An 18,920-nucleotide genomic window follows, 5' to 3' on the forward strand; every position below is an offset into this window, starting at 1 on the left:
TACCTCCTGGGAGCACAGGCTGACTCTGAGTTTAAAGGTCTAGACTGATTAGTCAATAAATAATATATATTATTAATTTCCCTGAGCTCTTGAGAACATTAACAGTTGGGTTGCAAACACCATACAGGAGTGCTGGGCTGCCACTAGGTGGGATGGGGAGGAAATGGAAGGTACTATATTGGTCCCTGATTTTTGTTGTCATTTGTGGTGATGTGTGTAGCTATCTGTGTGAACTGGTGTCTGACCTCTATCATGTGGCTAATGATACTGGCTATGTTCCATATTAGAAAACATGGATTCTACCATACAATGTGTGGTGGTATAAATTGAGAACATGGTGTGCCGTGAAAAAAAGGATAGTCACATCTGCTTTTAACTTGGGTGGAGGATGCTAGTGGAAGTTTAACTATAAGTAGACCCAAGGACAACCATTGAGAAGATGACCATGATATTTAACTGGACAATGGTGAAGGTTGTAGAAGGAGCTGATGCTTCTGCAGATTTGTGTGTAAATCACAGTAAAAAAAAAACACCTTGAAATTGCTGCCTCTAAGCTTTGAAAGGGGAGCAGGAAGTAGTAATACCTTCTCTGGGGCTATGGCTTGGCATGAAAGACAAAAGGAGCCAGTGAGTAGCCTGGTGCTGCCAGTCAGTGTGCAGTGTCTACTTCAAGATGGCGCAACACAGGATGTGTTTCCTGATATTTGTTAATACAATTTATTAAATCTGCGAGAAAAAAGCTTCTTTTTAACCTTTGACTTAGAGATTTTTCTGTGTGGGTTAGGCTGACCTTGAACTTGTGGGCTCTCTGCCTTGGTTTTCCGAGTCCTAGCATTATAGTATGCATTATAACACTTAGCAGAGGACGGCATTTAAGACCCACAAGGAATGTTCTCTTGAAAACATTGTGTGTATCTTCATTCTGGCTCAGCCACACACTCCTAAGACATGGCTGGAGGCACAGAGTGCTCCCTAATAACTGATACAGGATTTCTTTACAGCCCATAAATACTCCTTATGATACTTTAAGCTCATGGTTTCTTGATACTATAGGGCAATGGTTCTCAACCTTGCTTATGTTGATTCCTCATGTTGTAGTGACCCCTCCAACCATAAAATTATTTCATTGCTACTTCGTAACTGTAATTTTGCTACTGTTATTAATCATAGTGTAAATAGATGCAGGATATCTGATATGTGAGTGCACCAAAGGGGTTTCGACCCACAGGTTGGGAGCAGCTACTACAGGGAGGGGGTTTAGGTGCAAGTGTAGAAACTGGCATTGTTCATCCTCGCAGCATAATCTGCATGCTAACCTTGCACGTCACAGCCTAATTCCTTCCAGTTGTGCTCTTCTTCATCTTCTACTCTTGGAAGCCATTCCCATCTAGTCAAATGTTCTATCCTAAAGAGAATGGCCTTTGACGCAAACAGTGACAGTCACATCTTATGCACTGTCAGTGGACTGGGTGAGGTAGTGAAGTCTCCTGGAGAGCAAGCTGAGTTTTGTACATGACATGAGGATGTGGCTTCTGAGGTGACATCTCAACTGATCAGTCTTTCTCCTGCTCTGAAGTAAAATGAAGTTGTTTCAGCTAGCCTCTCTTTAAACACAGCCACATCAGCTATTGCTCCCAGGGATTGATCAAGGGTGGTGACTGTTTTATAAATGTTGCTTTTGAGGCTAGTCATCTTCACAGTTCTAGGATTATGAGGCTATGAGGGACTGGCCAATTCATTCGTTCCATCCTTCCTTCCTCCTTAATATATGTAACTGCTTAATTGAGTTGTTAGCGATTTAGAACACCAGTTCGTGAGGATGCATCCCATTTGTCAGAGTGAACTGAGATCACACTTAGCCATGGAGCTGAAGAACAACTTTGATCTTGGGCAAAATGTGGGAGCTCACAGGGTTCTGATTAGCCGTGCTCTAGCTGGTATTTCTACATGTAGAAGATCTCTCCCTCCTGGTACCTGGGCATGCACAGCTGTTTCTTCTTGAAGTAAACATCAGTAGGGTGTTTGGGAATTTTAACTTGGCTAATAGTGACCTTTGTAGAGGTAGCAATGACAGACTTCTAGTGTGTTCTATGTGGAAGATCTCTGTGAAGGCAAAGAGGTCCAGTGAGAAGTAGCAGCCACTACCCAGATGCTTCAGGAAAAGCATTCTTTTGCCTGTGTAGCAGCAGGTGAGGGTGATCAGATGGTCCTGGGAATGACGCCGGCACAGGGCCATCTCATGTGCTGGCAAAAGCACATTTTGCTGCGGCTCAGTAGCTTCTTCCATGGCATGTCTTTGGTAGGATAATACCCAGGCATTTTGCAAAACATCACCACCCAATTATCACCATTCTTTTTGTTTGTTTGTTTTTGTTTTTGTTTTTTGTTTTTTTGTTTGTTTGTTTGTTTGTTTTTTCGAGACAGGGTTTCTCTGTGTAGCTTTGCGCCTTTCCTGGAACTCACTTTGGAGACCAGGCTGGCCTCGAACTCACAGAGATCCGCCTGCCTCTGCCTCCCAAGTGCTGGGATTAAAGGCGTGCGCCACCACTGCCCGGCTATCACCATTCTTTTTGCCATGGTTTTGTGACAGTGGCGAAGATCATCTACCTTTTCTTCTTTTCAACCTTGGACTTCTTGGCTGAGTATTTCCTTTTGTTCAAGTCCTTTCTGGAATAGAGCAGGAGTACCTGCCAGGTCCTCTATCTAAAACAGGGTTTCGGCTGCAGTGGGGCTTCCTCTCCTTGGGCCTTAAAATCTTAGCGTCATCCATTTTTTGCTGCTTCGGCGGTGGGACCACCAGCCTTCCTGGCTGCAGTTTGCATCTTCGTTGTTTCAGGCTTCTCAGCTTTTTCACCCACTGTCCTGCAAGATGGGAAAGAGAAATTTACAAAGAAATACCTGGGACACTGGGAATGAAATGATTTTCTTGAGATTATAAGCCCCGAAGAATTTGCCAAGTGGGAGTTTGATTCAGCACTGTTGGACTGAACAAACTAGAGCAAAATAGTGTCAAACTAACAACAACAACAACAACAAAAAACTTCTGTCATCTTGAAAACAACAAACAAAAAACAAAAAACTCCAAAACAAGCTGTCATTTTCTGGGGGTGGAAGTGTTTAATCTCTTTTTGCCTCTGTCTCTGCATGTTTATTATGGGCTTGCTGCTAGGCCAAGGCAGACTCTGTGGAAGGGTGTGAGAATGGCTGTTGAACTCAGGTGGATCCTGGTTGTTGGCAGGGGGACGGAGTCTGCCCTTAACCTACCCAGTGACTTCACTACTCATCTTCCAATAGAGTTCCTTGATGCTGCTGTGTGGAATTGCCTCTTGACTTGAGTCCTGGTGAGAAAGTGATTTTAAGTCTTTCCTTTGAGGCATGTGACATGAGTTGACTCCCAAAGAATTTATAGTGATATTCTCCCGGACCTAAATCCACCCACTTATTTATATAGTCAGTGGTTTCCTACATTTTCAGTGCCCAAATTAGGCCTGCACCAAAAAGAGTTGATTCGAATGTGCCACAGCATATGGCTCTGTTTATTCGCTCTGTCTTGTGTTGTGTTCTGTCTACTTCTTTGAGGGTATATTCTTAAACAAAGTTAATGTGATTCACCGAGGAAGGGAAAAATCATGCTTTTAACTCAGGGTGGTTCCTCTTGCCCTTGAGGCTTTTTGTCACTATTCAGTGAACTTTGTGTTTGTATGTGTGTGTGGTATGCATGTGCGCATGTATGTGGGTGTATACATAAATGTATGTTTGTGGGGGTCAACATCACATGTCTTCCTCAGTGACTTTGTACCTTCCATTTTGGCTCCACTGAACCTGGAGCTCACTAATTCAGGTCTCTGGCTAGCAAGCTCCAGGTACTCTCCTGCGTCAGTTACCCTTTCTCCTCTGTGGGGCTACAGATATGACTCTGCACTCAGCTTTTTCATGGGTGCTGGGGATCTGAACTTGGGTCCTTATGCATGCCTTTGCTCATGGAGCTATCTTCCCAGTTTCATCCAACAAACAATATTGTCGAGGCCCCTGTACCAAGTGCATCCAAGTGCTTTCAGGAGCAGGACAGCATTGAAAGTTGCTCTGTCATCATCTCTCTCTAAATAGGAATTGATGCTTCCATTGGAAAGATGAGGAAGGGAACTCAAAAGGTAAGTGCGGATTGAAATCATATAAACTACTAAGAGACAAGGATGGGCTATGAGCCCAACTTTCTAAGATTAATTATTTGTGCTTGTTTTGTAATTGTTAAAAATTTCTCTTCACTCATAGTTTTTAAGATGTGATAATTGTGTATAGTAATGGATATCACTGTTACCCTTTCATATTTGTATATCATCCTTGGAGTACATTCCTTACAAACCATTCTGTCTTACCCTTTCCAATTTGCTTCTCTCCCAGGTGCCCTGATTTTTCCATAGTTAGTCTGTGAAAATTTATGACTATCATGTATAAGATGTTATCAAAATATAATTTGAAATTATATGTGAGAAGTTATCTTGTCAACTCATAATTTTTTTCTTCATTGCCAATATTATTCAAAGAAACCCTTTTATGAGCCATATGTCTGGAAGATAAAATTTTGTTATTTCAAGTTGTTTTTACACTAAACTATTGAGAGTAAGTTTGTAGGTGACAATTACTACATCCTGAACAGATTGTAGCAAAGAGTCTTACCAATGGGAATTGCAATTGAAGTTGTCCATGACATGCAATTATAAACTATGTATGATAGGAAGGTATTGATTAATTATTTGGAATATGTGGCATGTTTTTCCTTTAAGTAGATCCATGGGGTTATTGTTTCTGGGTTTTAGGGATTTTTGTTTGTTTGTTTATTTGTTTGTTTGTTTGTTTTTGTGTGTGTGTATGCGTGGTTGTGTGTGTGTTGTATGTATATAAGTCTGTAGATGCATGTTCTCCATGTGTTTGTGTTCATAGGTGGCAGTCAGAAGAAGGCAGCAAATGTCTTCTCTATCACTCACTGCCTTATTACCCTTAGATAGGGTGATGTATTATCTCTTATTGAATGAGAAGGTTGGTGATTGGGCTAGGCACTCTGGCTAGTGAGCTCGAGGACCCACCTGTCTGCTTTCCCTGTTGGTAGGGTTCCAGGCATGCACAGCTTGTTATAGAAGAATTCAAACTCAGGTCCTCATGTTTACACAGCACGTGCTCTTACTCACCAAACCACCCTCCAGGGCTAATCATTCTCTAGTTGGAAATGTTCTCAAGGAGAAGATAATGATTTCACAGCACCAACCTTGAAACTGTTCTCAATTAACTATACCTCGGCCTAAAGATCAAGTGAAATTAGAGCAGAAGCCGGTAACATAAATCATATAACATAGAAAGATGAACAAAAAGAAAAGAGCTGGAGGAGGATAATGGCACTTAAGAATGTCTTTAAAGTACTAACAGTTCAAAAATGACATGGGTTCAAGTTCAGAGGTTGGGTGGGGACTTTAGAGATTCTGAAATCGGCTGCAGTCTCTGGAACTTCCATTAGCTGTAAGTAGAGGTGGTGGCTGATTATTACATAGATTTTTTTTTTTTGCTTTTAAAATTAAATTTTAAACTTAACCATCTCTGAAAGTGTCAGGATCACATAAGAAATCATTGCAAAGCTTTAGCTGATGAGGCTTAATGTGTTCTGCTAATTTAATTAGGAGTTCATTGCTACATGATGGAGCTGCTCTTACAGCTTAAGCTGCTGCCTAATTAGAAGTTTAGGTAGATCTGAAACACTTCACAAATTACCTCTGGGGATTTGAGCATGTAATAGAGTCAGCGTGTCCAATTTAATAAAGACAAGATGTCCAATTTGCATTCAAGGATTAGTCTAAGCTGTGTGAAACTCATCAATTTGTGATCTACAAAATTGGTATATAAGCTTGGAAATAAAACCCTAAATACTCCTCAGATTCAAACTTGGTGTAATTTCATCAGGGAATTATCTTCAAAACTGGATAATCTGGAATGGCTATCATACACCACTCTCTAAGGAAAATTAGCTCCCCCCCCTCTCCTCCCTGCCCCCTCCATTTTAGACTAATATTTAAAGTATGATCTCTTAGTGTCTTTGGTGAAGAGATATTATTTTTGATCTTTGATATCCTAATACCACTTCTAAAATAAACTTATATTTAGTTCTTCTTCTTAGTTTACCCTTTGCTGTAAAAAAGAACACCCAATAAGCAATCAATATGTTTCAGAAGTAAACATTCTGGTTCATTTAAATACAACTAAGCATGCTTTAATGAAAGCTTTGTTCATAAGACTTCTCAGTAGCTTCAGTTTCATTAAATGGGAATATATTAAAGAGTGTGGTGTAAATTTAAATACCTTTGATTGGCACTTGTGGTATCCACAATGGATGGTAGGCATGGGTCATACAGTTGTAACACAGTGGGCAATTCTTCACTAAAATATATTTTCTTCTCCCAGAAGAATCTTTAAAAGCGTTTTGGATTTGACTTAATCATTTAGACACAGCGTGTACCCTGCAGCATCCCAGAGTTCCTCTCTTCCCCCTAGCCTTAAACAAGTATCCCTTGTAATAGTTCAGTTTGATTCTTGAAGGAATCCAATTTTATGGCAAGGCCAGGACACTGATGGAGCTGTTACATAGTAATTCAGGATAGAGCAGGAGTGTGTCTCATCAGATGGCCTCAGTCAGAGGTACACAGAAAAAGGGATGGGTTAGACCTGGAGGAGAGGGGAAGCCTCCTAGGGGACTGGGGCTTGATTTTGCTGTGTGGTTAGATGATACAGTAGTGAAAGGAAGATGTTACATCTGTAGCAGGGTGTTTACAACTTAGGAAAAATCCACCTGGGTCCACCAAGGGGAAGGTGGAAGCTTCTAGGCAGAACCTTTCTTGCCTGACAATATTGAGTGGGCTCACACAACTGCCTGTTCTTTGCATGGGGATCTCAGTGGAATTCATATAATTAGTGAGATAAGTGACCAATAACAGTATCTCTGTTTTATTCTACTCACTTGCCCACCTTCCTTTACATTTTAACACTAAAAAGCCAACTTTTCCAGAAAAGAGAGGAGACACAGCATAGGTGGTGGGGAGGGACTCATTATCTTAGTACAAATAATCTGATTTTGAAAATATTTGACCTTTACAGCTGTGAACACAGTGTGACCTTAAGCATCAGATTAACATGCCTGTTTACTTCCTTTGCCTGGAGATAGCTTCCTGAGGATACACTCACTTCCTTGGGAAGTTTCTAACATCCCACGCTGTTAAACTAACAAATAAGGAGATAAAAAGCACTTCATTTGTAAAAAGGGGTTCATTTATATCCAAGATACTTGTAGACTTAAAATGTGCACAGCATAGAGGGAATAGCTTATGTATAGTTTAGGGGTTATTATAATTTGGCAGTGACTGAAGAACTGTAAGGACTGCCCTCTGTGGGAAGGAGGCAGCCGTATGGTATATGATCAGAAACACAATCAGGACCTTCTGCTTGTGTGTAAGGGATGCTGTCTCCCCTGGTGAATTTCCTGGTGCATTAAGGGACGGTTGTTGTTCCTAGTAACTGTGTAGAGTATGTGACTTCTTATAATTTGGCTGAAGAAATCTACACAGAAGTGATTTTGTGTTGTAAATGATAGAAATATTGAGGAAGGGAGAGCAATAGCTGCTCTGAAAGAAGATGCAGCTATGGGGCCAAGGATCCACCCCCCAACCCCACTAGCATCATCAGGGTAGCAGTTGCTAGAAATTTTTTTTCTCTGTCTCTGAAGATCTTTAGTTAAGCCTGTCATATTCACAGAACTGTTGGTAGGATGGATTTCCTGTAGGAATAAGTGAGAGACACACCGAGGCCGCTTGCTTTTCTTCTCGGTCTTCACAGATACAACTAAGGCTGCTCTAGATAAAACATCAGCCAACAGTTCACCACAACTACAGTTTACACACAGTTGCTCTGTTAGGCTTCTCCTCTGTTGTGTGGGGCAGTCTCATCTACCACTTGCGTTACTTCGTGCAATTTACATTAAATCTGTGTGATTTATATTGACTTTACTCTTTGAATGTAATTTTGAACTAATATTATTCCAGTTATTAGCTACTGTTCTCATATAATCCTTTTTAGAACCTTTAGCTTTCTTCTCCTGTCATCATTTTTTCTTGCTGTAAAACTACCCTTATATTCTAGACCCACATCCCCATCTCCTCTTAGTCCCCCTGCTTTACCTCCTCCTTTCCTTCTTCCTTTTTTATCTTCTTCCTGCTCCATCCTCCTCCTTCTGCCTCCTGCCCCTCCTCTTTCTTCTTCCTCCATTTCCTCCTCCTCCCCCTCCTCATTTCTTCTTCTTTTCTTCCTTCTTTCCACTCTTGCCTCCTTCTCCTCATACTCCTCATCTCTCTTCTTCTTCTTCCTTCTTCTAAGTCATTTTCAGAAGGTATCTGGATCCTTATAGTAGAGAAATATATTTGCAACGTAAGTCAAGAATCAAGTACAGGGTTCTTGCTGCTGTGATCTTATTTCTAACATTATAGTTGAAAATATGTGTTTTACAAGATATCAGTCCATATTGAGTTTGTCGATTTATAATATTGGACATTACAAAACTTTCTTGGCACATATTATTAAGTAGTTTCATTGGGCACAAAGCTATACTGCTGAGCCAGTTAAGATCTGATTTCTGTATGGGTGTGTTCTCTCAGATAAACTTCTGATAATGTCCAGATCTGATCACTGAAGGTTGTGACAGTCGCAGGTCACTGAACAAGCCAGGCATTCACTGCTACATTTCATGTATGATTGTCATTGGTCCCTTTACAATTTTCTGTAGTTTGTGGATTTTTTTCTGAGAAAGAAATGAGGTTTATGCAGATTTGTAAACCCATTCCAGAAAGCTACCAGAATATTTGACAACCATAAGAATTTGATAAATGTCAATAGAATCCCTCATTTAATAAAAACAAAACAAAACAAAAAACCTGTGAAACAAAAATGTCGTGATTGCTTTATTGCCACGTAAGTGTGGTTAGCCTTGCTTCCTACCACATGTTCATGCTGTGTAACAGGCTGGAAGAAGGTTCCCCCCAGGCCTGCTTTGGAGCTTTTACGGTTCCAGTATATTTGAAACCAAGTTCAACAAGGTACACCCACTCCTGCCACAGTGCAGCCTGACACACTAGAATCGTCCTCAATTGAATTGTTATTTACAATATGACGCAGAGATTCCTCATTCTCTTGCTTCTGGATGCTGAAGCTCTTGCCAGTGCACCTGTATTCCTGTTTCTGGTCTATCTGGGCCATGTAGGACTTGCTGCTGTCATGAACCAGGATCCTGGTTTCAAGGCCTAAGTTCTCATTACCATCTAAGCATTCAAAGCATCCCTCAGTCATATCATCAGAGTCTTGACTCTTGAGGTTTGGGCCCTAAAAAATCTTACCAAAAGAATTAAGAAAAGAATCTGCTTCCAAAGTGATTGGATCCTGTAGCTGGAGTTTTCTCCAGTCCTGCCCAGACCCATGGACCCCACAACAGCTTATAAAATAATCACTCAGAAGCTCATATTAATTAAACTGCTCGGCCATTAGCTTAGGCCTACCACTGTCTAGCTCTTACACTTAAACTCAGCCCATTTCTGTTAATCTATATGTCGTCACATGTTCCGTGGCTTTACCTGCTACCTTTACATGCTGCCTCTGGACAGCAGGCTAGTATCTCCTTCACCCAGCCTTCCATTTCCCAGACTTCTCTTCTCTCTTTGTCCCACCTATACTTCCTGCCTGGCTACTGGCCAATCAGCATTTTATTTATCAATCAATCATCCACAGCAGGATCTTCAGAGGCATCCCTTGGTAGCTGTGCTTCTTTGTGGGTTAGATCTGGATGTGAAGGCTGTTGTGTCCTCTGAGACCTGAATTACATCATACATCTGCTCCTTCTCCTTCCTGTAAATGGGTTGTGCTTCTCTTCAGGCAGCAGCATCTTGTGTAGCAGCTGGTTCAGCTGGTCTGATGAGAGGTCTATGCACTGGTCATCATCCTCAGGAGGAAGGTCAGCTTCTTCTTCCTTAAGCTCTTCTACATCAAATGGCAGTGTCTACAACATGGTTAAAATTTCTTCTCCTGAACTACTAGGAAGTGAACTTTCTGGCTGGCATATCAGGAGTTGGAAGTAGTTCTTTGCCACCTCTACTCTTTCCTTGTATGGAGCAGAACCTTCTATTAGTTCCTTCAAGCAACCATCCCTTTTCCAATTTTCAAGGAAGTTAACCCAAAGGGATGAAGTAGTAGCAGAAAATTTTCTGGAGTCAGAAAAAAATGTGCTACAATTAAAGCATGAAATCTCAAGTCCATGAACCAGTTCATGCCCAATTCATAGGCATGATCCTGGGGATATGATGGAGGTGGCAGCCCGTATCCACTCTGCCAGTCTGGCATAAATCTCTTTTGTGCTAGCTGTGCATGCAGACATTTAGTGAAAGTGACAGATGCTATTATTCATGTTTCAGAGGGAAAAAAAAAAACATCGTGAAACTGTGAGAGGCCCATGTCACTGGGGTCCCATAGGTGGAATGCCTGGACTGCTGCAGTCACTCATATGGTTCGTTGTTTGAACACAGCCAAAATGCCAGTTATAAGGAAGCAATATGCTTCATGAAGAGAGGTTTCAGTCTTTCTGGATACCCCTGGATGCATCTGTTCACAGCAGTCTGTATATATTCTGAAGCTAAAACTTCTGGGTATACTGACATTATACTCAAAGCTTGTTGGATTCTTGGGGTGTGAGTGAGTAACAAGGATATTCTTTTATATTTCCTGGGAGCAGGACTAATGCACAACTCCCCAGTTTGGTGTATATCTCTTAAACCTGGTTTGTGTATCAAAGAAACTTACTTTTTCAGTAGATATGGCTATTAACACAGAGACCCACAGCTGGTCAGGGTGGAGAGCATAACAGACTGTAGGGTACTCAGTCATAAATGATACATCTATATCACAGTCCTCTTCCCAAGGCTCAGGGACCGTTGTGGAAGAGGAGACAGAAGGACTGTAAGAGCCAGAGATGGTAGGCATGGTAGGCATATATATATATATATATATATATATATATATATATATATATATATATAAAAGAGCAGTTGCACATATGAACTCATGGTTCAAGCCAGACAAATCCAGCTTAGAGATGGGAGGGGACCACCAAATCCAACCCCCTAGCTGCAGAGATATTGACAGTTGATAGCTGTCAAGAGGAGAGTCTGTTTTCTTTAAGGATTTGGCCTCTGGTAGGTTGCCCATGTTCCACTGGGTGGTCATAGACCCAAGAATTATACAGTCAGTCATGAATTCAATCACAATGGAGGGGTCTCACTACTTCCACTACTTTATGATCAGTGATTATGTATTTGTAGCTGTCTCTAGTACTTCGGTAGAGAATGTGCTTCAGGATGCTGTGAAGGGGGACCAAAATGAGACTTGGTTTTGAGCTGCAAAGGTTTCTGAGAAATGCTTATGTTTGTACACAGTAATAGGAGAAAAGAGATATACATCAAGGTCAGGGCTGTCCATATCGCACTTTCAAACTTATGGAAAAGATGGAGAAATTTTCTTCTAAGAACAGAGAGGAGACACTGAGGACTTTGGGGGTGGGCTGACTGTCTTTTTCTGCCATGGTGGTGTGAGTGGATGGTAAGAGGAGCAGCCAGTTTCATTCAGAGATACCTTTGGGCCAGATAGGAGTTTACAGTGCTTGTTCTGTGGTCCTGGCCTGTGTTTTCACCCTCAGGTCTTTGTTTTGATTTCTTTCCCTAGAGGACTGATAATGTCAAGGTGGCCACTAATAGCCTGTGAACTATGGTTTGCAACAAGATAAATACAGAGATAAGAGTGGTTTTCAGAAAACTCTTGTTTCTTCTGTTAGGTAGAGAAGCTTCCCTTCTAGAACAATCCCTACTATATCATGTAAACCACCTTCTCTCTCTTGGGTGTCCTGGACTCTCCTCATGGAGGAGCTCTATGTGCTAAGCACTTTGAATCAAGCTGCAGGGCTGATTCAGTAAAAGTAAAAGTGAGGACCTGGGTATAATAATTGTCTTCAATAGTCTGTTAATACTCTTAACATGACTATGGTTTTGTAAAATATTTTCTTTTTGAGACAGGGGTTCATATTACCAAGTCTGTTGTAGCAGGAATCTTAAAAGTCCTTATTAATAAAATCAAACCTGAGGCCAGTTATTGGGGTGAATGCTGGAAGATCAGAGAAGCAGAACAAGCCACAGCCACCTCACCTTGCCAATATACCTGGTTTCAGGTTTGATTTTATTAATAAGAACTTTTAAGATTCCTGCTACATCTGGTGCCCAATGTTCGTGGTACGAATTCATGAAAAAGCTATGCTTTGCCAGTTGTGGTGGTGCGTGCCAGTAGGATTTACTGAAGGAGGCACAGGCAGGAGGATCCAAAGTTTGAGGCCGGCCTAGGAGGCTTGCTAAGGAGAAGCTGCAGCTGGGACCCAGCCAAAAATGGTGGCCGTGAGAGCATGGATGCAGCAGCTGCTGCTCCACATTGCTGGCTGCTTCTCATCGTGTTGGTGACTGTGGTGGTGCTGCTACCTGGGACAAAGAGTTTACTGCTGCTTGTTCAGAGAACAATTGCCAGGACCATCATGCTATAAGAAAGTATCCGCAAAGGCCAGTTTGGAAAAGTTTGGCGAAACAAATGGTGGGGAGAAATTGCTGTTAAGATATTCTCTTCTAGGGAAGAACATTCATGGTTCCAGACATTTATCAGACTGTGATTACTCCAAACCACAGAGGAGGCACACACACACACACACACACACACACACACACACACACACACACACACACACAATGTCTGCAGGGAACCATGACCACACCTAACAGCGACATTGAAATATTCAAAAAGATGACAGGATCACACAACGACAATTCCACATGGACTATGATAAAGCCCTTAAGCTGATTAACACCAACAAAAGATTGGCTTTGTACTACCAACTGCTCAGGACAATTTTGAGATGGCTAGCTGAGATGATCCAGCCTGACAGACTACTCGAACAAGAATTTGAAACAAGCCCTGCACTTTCTCATTATGCAGAGACTGGACAAATGATCAAATGATACAGGACTTGATAATTAACCCAAAAATTTCTTTTCAGGATTCCCTAAAGATGTCTTCACCCCTAGAAAGCAGAAAGTAATTTTAAGAAAATGACTCCCACTTTCCCAAGAGGTGGGGTGGGTGATTTTTGGTTACTTAATGAGTGATGGATATATTCATTGTTTATGACAGTTGGTTACAAGTTGTTAATTGTTAATGGTCAGGAAAAAAGATGAACAAGGAGATTAGATTCAGAGTTTTTGTTTAAAAAAAGAAAAAGGATAAAGAGAATATAGATATGAGGTAGATCATTGAGTCTATTCTGAGAAAAAAGATAAAGAAATAATAGGATAAATGGGTAGATTATTGAATTTACTCTAAAAAGAAAAATCGGGAAGATATAAAAATGACAAAAGGTAGATTATTGAATCTATTATGAAAAGAAAAAAGAGAGAATATGTATATAATAAGATAAAAAGGGAGATTATGGAATCTACTTTTAAAAGGGAACTACTTGTTTTAAATAGGATAAGTAATGAAATTTTTTTGTCTGAGTTTATCAAATGTTACTGGACTGGACATTGTTATATATTAATGGAGTTTTTTGCCTGAATCTGTCAAATGTTAATGGACTAGACATCATTAATGTAATCTTGACTGTGTATATTGTATATACTTATTGGATATAATTTTTCTTATATTAGTTATTAGCTTTTTTAATTTTAGACAAAAAAGTGGGAAATGTGGTGGTATTGTGTTCCCCAAAATATTGTGCACGCTAATAGACTTATCTGGGGTCAAAGAAGAGAACAGCCACAATATTAAACATAGAGGTTAGGCAATGGTAGCACACGCCTTTAATCCTAGCATTCCAGAGGCAGAAATCCCTCTGGATCTCTGTGAGTTCAAGGCCACATTGGAAAGAGCCAGGCATGGTGACACACACCTTTAATCCCAAGAAGTGAACCTTTAATCCCACAGAGTGATGGCAGAAAGCAGAAAGATATATAAGGTGTGAGGATCAGAAACTAGAAGCTTTTGGCTGGTTAAGCTTTCAGGCTTTCGAGCAACAGTTCAGCTGAGACCCATTCTGGATGAGGACTGAGACACTTCCAGTCTGAGGAAACAGGATCAACTGAGGAACGTGAGGTGAGGTGAGGTGGCTGTGGCTTGTTCTGCTTCTCTGATCTTCCAGCATGCACCCCAATACCTGGTTCGATTTTATTAATAAGAACTTTTAAGATTCCTGCTACAGTCTGTCTTGCAGTTTCTTATCTTCTCCATTACGGGGATTACAGCCACATACCACCACTCCTCATTTATGTGGTGCTGGTTTTTAAACCCAGGGCTTTGGGCAGTCTACCAACCAAGCTCTATTTGCCACCTCCCATGAAGTCTTGCTGTCTTCAGCATATTCATTTTATAACACAGTATTCTCTGATTGCATTAACAATGCAAGATCTCTTACAGTGACAGGGACCAACTTATGAATGACTAATGTTGGGAAACATTAAAGCAGGGAATCATTGAAAAATTAGTAGGTGTACTGTGAATGTGTTTTTTAAATTGAAACATATCACTACATCTGTTCTGCTATAATTTGAAGTCATGTTAAATTGCTTTCTTTGATTATGTAACTAGTGATTGATTGGAGTTCTGTGTTGTTTGTTTCCTGCATTAATCATGCAGCAGCCTCTCCTTAGCAGTCATCAGCACTGGTGTCTTTGAAATTAGATTTTTTTTCCAAAAGTGACACATCTAATAGAAAGGCTTTCAGGAATATAATATGAAAACAATGAGTTACATATTTAGCCAGAAGCCTACATGTCTGAAATCAGAAATAGTATAATTTAATAGTTATAGAAGAAAAGGGGAGGAGAAGGGCCCTGTTTAAGTGTTTAATCTGCATGATAATGGCCTCATGTCTTGCTTGAGAGGAGAGATGCAATTGTGATGGATGGCAGCTTCTCCCATTGCTGAAACCCTCTTTCTGTAGAGAAGGAGCATCTGACGTTTGCTGTGGGTCATTCCACCTCGGAGAAGTCAGGAAAGGTAATGATATGAAAGGTCATAAAATAAGTGAATGAAAAGGAAATTCCAATTGTGTAATAAAGACAGTTTCCAGTGAACAGAGATTGGAGTCAGTGTGAATGGTTTCCTTATGAGCTTGGAGCCTGAATAAAAAGGGAGGGACTGTAGCATAGTGAAGCAAGGGTAATAGCCATTATGTTTTGGGACAGCATTATGGAAGGAACATGGATGAGTGGAACAAAAGCATACTGTTGCATATACAGGTAATGGAGGAGCATGTTTATGGGAGCGTGTGAGCCAGACAAGAAGCAGAGAAGCTTAGGCAGATATCAACAGTTCTTTTGCTAGGAGGGAGTACGCCAATAAGTTGTATAATGTACAGCAACAGCAGCAGACAGCATTCAGTAATACTCACCTTATGCTCAGCATGGTTCTTCTATTAACTCTCTTCACCACCCCCCAAATTAGGCAGGCATTAGTATAACTCTTTTCGAAGTAAGAAGCCAAGACAAAGAGAATAGTGATTTTCTCAAGACACCACTACTTCTAAGTGCATCATTTCCCTGATTCTATTTTTCATAGGAGAGCTCCATAACTTTAGATTATGGTCCATCAAAAAGTGATGTTGTGTTTCAAAGAGAATCTTGAAAGTGAGTGGTAGGCAGCATGCTAAACCAATCACAATGTGAAGGACAGAAAGAACCAAGATAAGCCAGTTTGTCTTGAAAGGATCTAAATTTCTAATATCACAGCCCATTTCTGGTTAATCCATTCAGCTAACCTCCATTAACACCTATTCTTCATCAATTGTCCTAAAGAATAAGGAGACATGACACATACCAATCTTGCCCTCAAGGGATAAAACCGGATGTGAAGACAGAATTAAGTCTATAATTAGGAGGAATAAAATATTCAGAAGCCACAAAAGGCCTAGAGGAAGGGGTAAATGTGCCCAGGGAAGTAGAGATCTTGCAGAAGTTTCACATAGAGCTGATGTGTGATCTAGGTTCAGTATATGAGAAGCAGTTGTCCAATGGTAACTAGAAGACAGGGTCATTTCTGCATATACAGAATGGTTCATTGGTTGTGCCAAGGGTTTTGTGAAGTTGGTCATCTGACCCTGAGATATTCAAAGTGATATCAGAGGACCAGTTGGATCACATTTGGGAACCTCTAAGAGAACCTCTTAGACCAGTGGAATCAAAGCTTGCATTTAAAAATCATCCATGGGTCTTGCATTCACATCAACATTTGAAGAGGTCAGACTTGGATGAGTGATTCTGGTGTTAAATGCTTGCAAGTAGTGATGGCATAGGGAACTATCTGTCTGGCATACTAGGCTAACTTCAACTTTCATTCTGAGGGCAACAATGACTGTCATAAATCCTAACTCAGAGCATAAAGCTAATTTGCACATCCTTCCTAGCCCTCAGCTTGCATATCAACCTACTTGCAGATTCTAGAAAAAAAATGGTATTTGCTCAAAGATTTTAGTCCACTAAATGTCAGTGATGCCAAACAGTGTTTTTAGACAATAGTCTTTTATAATTTGTGATACTAGAAAGTAGATGAAGAGAAAGAACAGTCCTCCAGGATTATCTTTATTTTATGGCTAGCACATTATCCCCCATAAGAACTGAGAAATGAGGCACAGGTTCTTTTTCCTCAGTAGGCAGTTTTATTTTGTACTAAGTTCACCAAGAAACCGGCTCCTTAAGAAATACTCTGAGGGGCAATACTTGAGTAAGGCTTGTGATTCCTTCTGTATCTGTGTATTCTGTGGTAATTTATTCATGGCTTTCCAAGTTATAGGTTCCATCTTTTCCTTTTGGTCTTGAAATATCAAATTTAGGCCTGGGCTGAGGATTTGAGTTCATAGACTCCTAAGTCTTTAAGTCAGAATCTATTATTGAGACCAGGCATAGCTCTGTTTCTCATTCCATCACATAATGATGAGATTTTTCTGTCTTTCATAATATTTGATGAGTTACACTATGGCATATAAAGGCTACTTGATCACTTCCTGGTACATGGCATGTATTTAGTAAATGGAATCCCCATTCATTACAGACTTGGGTTTATTAAAATGGAGTATATCGAGAGGGCAGGGTATTTATAATCTGGGGGGAATGGAACACAATGAGGGCTTCATGGGTGAACTCTGATATTTCTGCTGCCTCTGCCACATTCTTTTTCCCTTATTTTGATCCACTCAGATGTGTACTATAGAAAAACCTTGCTTTTCTGTGAGGAAGAGGCAGATATACTAGGATGTTTAGAAAAAACCATTGGATTGCATGTTATCAGGTCCCTGGGAATCTCCCTCTGTGCATTGATTTGGAGCTGTATAGATTGATGTTGTGTTAAACAGCATTTGTGTCATAGAGCTTCTATAATAACAGAACCATCAACTAGATCGCTTACATTTCTGGCATGTAGATACCGGAAATAGACTGATGGTGGCCATTGTGTCCTTTGAAAATACAAGAGAGTTCTCCCTCTGTTAACTTGTAGATGTTCTTCCACTTGTAGATGTGTCGTTTCTACTCTCTGTGCCCTTTGAGGCATGGTTCTCTCTGTGTATTTCTTATACAGATGAAGGTCTTTTGGGATTAAAGGCCCATCCAACATCACCACATCTTAACAATTGTTATCACAGCAGCCACAATTCTGTCTGGCATACTAGACAAAAAAAAACTCATATTCTGCAGTATTGGGAATTAGAATTTAAATTATATTTTGGGTTGACATTATTTAACCTATAGCAGAGTCTTAGGGGACTACTCTCTTCCCTGTCTTTAGTGTTTCCTGTGTCACCAGAGGAAATAGAGCTCATGTTGCTTAAGAACCAGATATGGCCTCCTCATACTACTCAAACCGTGCAGCCATGGGTCTTCTCATAGTACTCAAGGAACAATGCAGACATGATTACTAAGGTTCACACAGATGGCCTTGACTGAGGTCCTGTGGCTGAAGCTTGCTAATAAACCTGGAGTTAGAATACCCAATGCAAACTCCCTGCATAATCTCTCTCTGTTCTGTGTTTACCAACTTTGCTTCTAGTATTTGTTTCCTTAGGCTCCCAGTGTCCCCAACACTTTCCCATGGGACTGAGAACTGAAGGTTATTCTTAGCTACCCTATCAGCATGCATATTTAAGGTAGGGGATCTATATAGAATCTATCCCTGGATGTTCAGTTCCTCCTTCCAACCTCTATGATCTATTAATTAACTTCTTTCTTGGTTGGGGATAAGTATTGGAGACATTAGAGACAAATGGAGAAACTATTTGCATAAAAATGGCTCCATGTGGAATCAGGAACAAATGATGGGGAGCCATTGTCTTTAAATGTCATTATTGCCATGGACTTGAGAAATCCATGAAATGCACAGGCAGTTGGTTCAGTGTTATTTCTAGGTGAGTCTGTGTGGGTGTCTACTGATGAAAGTAACACTTGAGTTTGGTAGACTGGCATCAGATGATTGCTCCCCTGAATGTAGGAAGGTATTATCTCATCTGTTGAAGGGCTTTGCAGAATAAAAGGATGAAAAGAAAGAATTCTTCCTGTTTTCCTTTGAGTCTGAGTATTGATTTTCTTCCTTTGGACTTTTTACCCCATCACTTCTCCTGAATCCCCTTCAGGTTTCTGACTGCAGACCTTGGGGTCTTCAATTATGAACCACTCCACAATCACAATCAGTTCTTCATGTGAGTGTTAGTCACCTTTTCAAGGACATATATCCTGACATAGGATTTCAACAAGAATAGTAATTAAAAATTGATA

General features: G+C 40.5%; 1 protein-coding gene and 2 pseudogenes across 2 annotated transcripts in view; 1 reads left to right on the plus strand and 2 right to left on the minus strand.

The window, feature by feature from the left end:
- The window catches only part of Fbxl7 (F-box and leucine rich repeat protein 7), a 380,239-nt gene that overhangs the window by 110,997 nt on the left and 250,322 nt on the right, over positions 1-18,920 (plus strand). The gene's annotated exons all lie outside the window — the stretch shown is intronic.
- Positions 1,799-2,319, minus strand: LOC102911401 (large ribosomal subunit protein eL6 pseudogene; annotated as a pseudogene).
- LOC102911100 (protein ecdysoneless homolog pseudogene) lies at positions 9,797-11,653 on the minus strand (annotated as a pseudogene).

Source organism: Peromyscus maniculatus, chromosome 15 (genome assembly GCF_049852395.1).
Source record: "Peromyscus maniculatus bairdii isolate BWxNUB_F1_BW_parent chromosome 15, HU_Pman_BW_mat_3.1, whole genome shotgun sequence".
Classification (NCBI taxonomy): Eukaryota; Metazoa; Chordata; class Mammalia; order Rodentia; family Cricetidae; genus Peromyscus; species Peromyscus maniculatus.